This window comes from Marmota marmota, unplaced genomic scaffold, assembly GCF_001458135.2.
Source record: "Marmota marmota marmota unplaced genomic scaffold, marMar, whole genome shotgun sequence".
NCBI classification, from domain to species: Eukaryota; Metazoa; Chordata; class Mammalia; order Rodentia; family Sciuridae; genus Marmota; species Marmota marmota.
Window position 1 is genome coordinate 31,918,983 of NW_025999842.1, and position 6,879 is coordinate 31,925,861.

General features: G+C 33.8%; 1 pseudogene; it reads left to right on the forward strand.

Annotated features, from left to right (window-relative positions):
* Window positions 1-867: 867 nt before the first annotated feature.
* On the forward strand, window positions 868-2,369 carry LOC107151997 (annotated as a pseudogene).
* The last annotated feature ends 4,510 nt before the right edge of the window (window positions 2,370-6,879 follow it).

Below are 6,879 nucleotides of genomic sequence, written 5' to 3' on the forward strand. Positions count from 1 at the left end.
TCAGTTGTCCTACAAATATGGGTGACATTTTTCAAAAATTAACTCAAAGTATTGAAGTAAAAGATTTATTTTAAAGAGTAGAAATCCACACTGTTGATGCCTATAGGATCATTACATATTTGGCTACCAAAAAAAATCAATCACAACAATATTTAAAATTAGAATGCTATGTAAATAGGAGGATAATCAAATACACAAAGAATTGAAGCTACTTTTTTTCTCAGTAGTATATTTGATTATCAAGAAATTTTAAATAACCTCTATTTCATATTCAAGATCATCTCAAAAATGAGAACGCTTCAAAGGACATCGAAGAGCTATAAATATCTTTCACCTGGAAAATAACACTGAGTTTCATGATTTCATTTGTGTAAATAATGCAGAATTGATATTTTTTTCTAATTACTCACATTTTTAGAGTAATCCATTGTAAGCAAGGAGTCAAGAATTTCTTGGAGTTAAAATCTCAGTACTACTAATTTTAATTTAGGCAAATGCTTTACTTCTATAGTCCCTGGCTTTCATATCTATGAAGGTGGTCAAATAAAACCTCCCTCATGAGGTTACTAATGAACATTAAATGAAAGTCTAAAAAATCAACAAAACAAAAACTGGTTCTTTGAAAAAATAAACAAAATTAGTAAACATTTAGCCAAGCTAACCCAAAGAAAAAGGGGAGAAACCCAAATTATTAAAATTTCTGATGAAAAGGAAATACCACCAGAAACACTGCTGAAAACAGATGATAATCATAAACTATTTTGAAAATTTATACTCCAAAATAGAAAATCTCTATGATATCAACAAATTTCTAGAGACATATGACATACCCAAATTGAATCAGTAGGGCATACAACATTTAAAGCAATGAAATTGGAAAGATCATTGTTGGATGATGGCGCACTGTCTCAAGCAGTCTCTGCTGGAGCCAGTTCCCCCGAATTTACCAAACTCTGTGCTTGGCTGGTATCTGAATTAAGAGTGCTCTCTAAACTAGAGGAAAATGTTCAAGCAACTAACAGTCCAAGTGAGGCTGAAGAATTCCAGCTTAAGGCGAGTGGGCTACTAGGGGAGATGAACTGCCCATATCTTTCACTGACCTCTCGGGATATGACCAAGCACCTTCTCATATAGAAGAACTGCCTCCTTTTGCTCACATACCTCATCTCAGAACCAGAAGCTGCCAGAATGCTCTATGTGAATTCTCCTCCAAAAAAAAAAAAAAAAAAAAACTTAAGAAGTAGGGATTAGTGAGGTCTTTCAAGAGTTGAAAGGCATATGTATTGCTCTAGGAATGTCCAAACCTCCAGCCAATATAACTATGTTCCAGTTCTTCAGCGGGATTGAAAAAAAATTAAAGGAAACATTAGCAAAAGTTCCACCTAATCATGTGGGAAAGCCTTTACTGAAGAATCCAATGGGACCAGCCCACTGGGAAAAGATAGAAGCAATTAACCAAGCCATAGCTAATGAATATGAAGTTTGGAGAAAGCTTCTAATAAAACGTTTGAATGTCATTGTTTAGTCCTTTGGCTGGTCTGACAGAGCTAAGAATCAGACCGAAAAATTAGCCAAAGCGTTCAGTCTTATCTCCAAAAAACACTATTTCTGTTGCTCATCTTTTGGCTGCAAGGCAAGACTTGTCAAAGATTTTAAGGACAAGCAGTGGTTCCATAAGAGAAAAGACTGCCTGTGCCATCAATAAGGTGTTGATGGGCAGGGTACCTGACTGAGGTGGTAGACCCAATGAAATTGAACCTCCGCCCCCAGAGATGCCACCATGGCAGAAAAGGCAAGATGGCCCCCAGCAGCAAGCAGGAGGTTGAGGAGGAGGGAGAGGTAGTTATGAACATTCCTCATATGGTGGATGTGGAGGACATGAACAAGGAGGAGGGAGAGGTGGACGTGGTTGCTATAATCATGGTGGCCGAGGGGAAGGAAGAGGAAATAAGCATCATGGAGGCTGGACAGATGATGGGAGTGGAGGAGGAGGTGGCTACCAAGATGGTGGTTATCAAGATTCAGGTTTCCAGCCAGGTGGCTATCATGGTGGCCACAGTAGTAGCTATCAAGGCGGTGGTTATAGTGGTTTCCAAACATCTTCATACATAGGAAGTAGATACCAAGATGGTGGGCACCACAGTGATCTGAGGCGGTGGTCGTGGTGGGAGTGGTGGTCGTGGAGGCTGGGGTGGTCGTGGAGGCCAGGGAGGTGGGTGGGGAGGTAGGGGGAGCCAGACTTACCACCAAAGGGGTCAATTTGAACAACACTTCCAGCATGGAGGCTATCAGTATAAACATTCTGGATTTGGACAGAGAAGACATTATATTAGTTGAGGCTACAGAACCTTACATTTTGCTAGAGCTCAAATAATAGAAACTCAAGTTTCAGAATCCTGAGTCCAGGATCTATTTTGAATTAACGTGAGACCATAGGTGGCGGCAGGCAGATTCCTGCTTGGCATAAACATTGTAGGTCTTCCTTTGATTCTGTTTTTTTTTGTTGTTGTTGTTGTTGTTTTTAATGGACTTACATAATGCTATTTATTTGAGAAACACATACAACATCTCTCCTTTCTATGAAAAAAGTTTTTAAAAGATAATTAAAGTTGCCTTTAATTGACCAGTAGACTAATTCCACAGTCAGAACATGCATACTTTTTTGGAAGAAATTACTTGAATAAAGTAGTTTTCAATATGCAGTTTTGAAAATGAAGATTCACCTAGACTTTTTTAGATTTACTACTAGGAAATCATCCTCATATTAACAATCCATTTATATGTGTTTTGTGTAAAATATTGTAATGCCTATTTTCCGAGCACAATTCTGCCCCGATAGGCATTTTATTCAGAGAGGTTGTGCTACATTTGCTTCATGATAGATCCATTAGGTCAGTTCCTATTAAATGAGCTCTTCTGCAGATAACACATTCAGTAGCCTTATTCAGTTGATGGAATACTGTACCATATGCTCAACTCTGAAAACCTTGAATATGGCCAAATTCCATAAAGACTATAAAAGCAAACTAAGTTGTGAACCTACAGTACATTTAGGCATTTGGTTAAGTATAGCAACTCAAACTGACCTGCATCCATACAAAACAAATTCATCGTTCAAACTTGTTTTTACTTGAAGTCTGCTAGAAGAAATAGCAAACCGAAATTTGTTTTATGCACGAGTTAATACCACTGGCACAGCAAATACAAGTTAGTTTGCTTCGGGCAGGAGACTTTTTTTGTAACGGAAGAAATGCACTACAAAGTAAGGTAGGTTTTGCTTAGTGCAGGAGGCCCTTTATTATTGCTGCAGAAAACAAAAACTTGGCTGAGTTGATGTTTTACATTCTCCTTTACTGAAATCTACATGCCATGATGCTTCTTGCTGGGTTTCTGTATACGTAAACATTGTCAAGCTGTGAAAGAAAATGCCTGGAGGTGTGCTTTGTGTGAAAGGTGAGCAATAAGTATCTGTATGTTCAAAAAAAGTAACAATAAGTAACAAAGGATATAAAGGATATTGGTGAGGATGTGGGGAAAAGGTATACCCATACATTGTTGATGGGACTACAACCACTCTGGAAAGCAATATGGAAATTTCTCAAAAATCTAGAAATGGAACCACAATTTGACCCAGTTACCCCACTCATAGGTATATACACAAAGGATTTAAAATCGGCATTCTACAGGGATGCAGCATCATCAGTGCTTATTGCAGCACAATTCATAGTAGCTAAGCTATGGAACCAACTTGGATGCTTATCAACACATGAATGGAGGGAGAAATTGTGGTATACATACCCAATGGAATGTTACTCAGCCATCAAGAAGAATGACTTTATGGCATTCGCTGTTAATGGATGGATCTGGATACTATCATGCTAAGTGAAACAAGCCAATCCCCAAAAAACAAAGTCAAATGTTAATTCTGATATATGGATGCTAACCCACAACAAGGTGCTAGGGTGAGAACAGAAGTTCAGTGGATTAAATAAAGAGGAAGGAAGGTAAGGGATGAAGGATGGGAATAGAAAAGATGGTGGAATGAATCTGGCATAACTTTCTTATGTACTTATATAAATACACCACCATGAGTCTCAACATTGTGTACATTCACAAGGCTGAGGTCCTAATTAGAATAATATATATTTCATGCTTGTGTAAATATATCAAAATAGATTTTACTGCCATGTATAACTAAAAAAAACAAGTATCAATTTTTTTTAAACAACACATTTAAATACCCGATTATGTTAAATTATATACATTGTTTGAGATTACAAGCCCAGATAGCCATTGTTATTTCCTTTATGGTGCAAAAGTTCTATCCTAACCATTACTCACACATTATGACTGCCCAACAATTACTAGTACTTTGAGAAGAAAGTTCATTCACTGCAAATATTTATGTGAAAGTTTATTTCATAATATACTTCCTGTAAATGTTCTAAAAGGATAGTATTTTAAATGAGGCTAATTTAGACTCTTGTACATATCCATAAAAGGTTAAAAGAGACTATTAGTAGAAACATAAGAAAAAAGAATAGAAAATAAAAATATAAGCTCTTTTATAAATATATAGCAATAATTTTATATTCTTTTTAATCTCAATTTTGTTATTTAATAAATTCTATATTTGCTAATGGTGCATTTTCAAATCAAAGCAAGTCATTCACATTTAAAACTTATTCCATTTTTTCCCCATAATAGATAAATATCCAAAATTGTATGTTGAAGATTATATAATGCAGTCTCTTATTTTTTGTCTTTTCTGAAAGACGTGCTAATAAAATAGGAGCTTTTTCACTTTATTTTAAAATTTAAAATATATCAATAATTATAACATTTGAAATTTACACTTAGCTTATGAATTTCTTCTTTTCTCTATCACCTTATTATGAATTTGAAAAAATTTCCATACTTTATTATTCATAATTTAAGACATATTGCTACCTTTGACAACCATTTTTCTCCTTCTGTTAATTTAATTACAATCTTATGCTTCTTTATAAATTTTCCAAAATACAGGATCTTATCTGATTATTTAAAACTTCAATCTCACAAAGTTCTTTCAATTTTCTCACAGAAAGTAGATATCATAAACTTTATTGATTGATTTAGGATGGCACATATTCCTAAAAATGCTCAGTGTCATGGTTTATGAAGCCCATGGGCAGAGAAATCAGCTTCAGACGCTAAGCCTTGTTTACTTTTGGCTGGAGAGACAGAGGGCTCTTTAAAGATGAACCAAGGAAACTACCATCATTTCAAAGGCAGGAAGCTACAGACTTCCATTCCCGTCCAAAATATAATAACAAAGAACAACAGTCCATATATACTGCTTTGTAGTTTTTAATATTATTTTTATTTGCTATTATTTTTAGACTTTATAAGCACTCCGCATGCCTAGAACCAAAAAGTAGAACCAACTCACTTATAATTATGTGAGATATTGTAAAAACTTTGAGCAGATCAAGTCCTAATGTCAAACAATAAAAATTTTCAATAACACATAAAACTGAAACATAGCTCCTATAAAAATTAACCTTACAATTTTACTTACATTAAGAAAGAAAATCTTAAAAAACAATGGTTCAAATGACATATGGCTGATTTAAGTAATTTTTAAACTTATCATAATAAATCATATTTGTGATGTCAGATGTGAGCTGAACACTGCCTGAAAAATAAAATACAGTAACTGGAATATGTGGTTTTAAAATTAAAATATGATGAAAATTTAATAAAATGTAATCTGTAAAAGTTTTATTTAAATGATTTTGGAAATTTTTCTTAAAAGTTTTTTTCATTGATCCCTGGCATCAACTGTTAGTTAACTTTGCCTCAAAGTAGTTGAATCTGGGAGTTCTTGTTCTGGGAATGGATCTTGACCAGAATATTTCATTAGCCACAGGAAAACTAAGCTAGAGATAAAGAGCCAAAAAGAATAAGAATGCCTCTAAATGATAGGAATTTTTTAAAATGTCTAAATAACTGAGGAAGAGAAAAAAATCACAATAAAAATGAGAAATTATTTTGAATAAAATGCTTATGAAATTATGACATCAAATTTGTAGAATGAAGCTTAAGCCCTGCTTAAAGGAAAGCTTTAGAGTTGAATGTATAAATATCAATAATCTAAGTCTCAATGTCAAGAAATTATAAAAATAGGATAAATCTAAGAGTACTATACCTAGGGAAATGAAAATAAGAGCAGAAATTAATAAAAGAATAAAACATAGTTCTGGGGTGGGGCAAGCAAGTATTTTTTGAAACAACCTTTAAAATTGATACACCCTTGATGAGATTAATAAAGAAAAAAGGGATAAAAACACAAATTTCCCATATCAGGAATACCAAAGGTAATATTGCCACAGATCCTAATATCATTATATAGGCAGTAAGAGCATATTATAAACAAATTTAGCCCACTATAATTGAAAAACAGGTAAGATGGACAAACTCCCAGAATAACAGAAATAAACAATAGTTGTACAAAAAGGAATAAAATATCTGCATTGTGCTATATCAATTTTTAAAAATCTATAATTGATTACTTTCTAATAAAACAATGCCCAGATCCATACACTGTTTATTTCTACCAAACATTTAAGGAAGGAAGACATAAAACTCATTTCACACAAAATTTTTAAGGCACCTGAAAAAGGAAATACTATTTTAGGAGACCAGAAAATCTTGATGCTAAAATCTGATAAAGATATTAAAAGAATAGAAAATTCCAGTTCTATTACTTTCATAAACATCCTATGAAATCATAAACAAAATATAGGCAAAGTACAGTAATATGTAGAGATAACAAATCATCATCACCAAAATGAATTCATTTCAAGGATGCACATTCGACCTGGAATTTGAAAATCA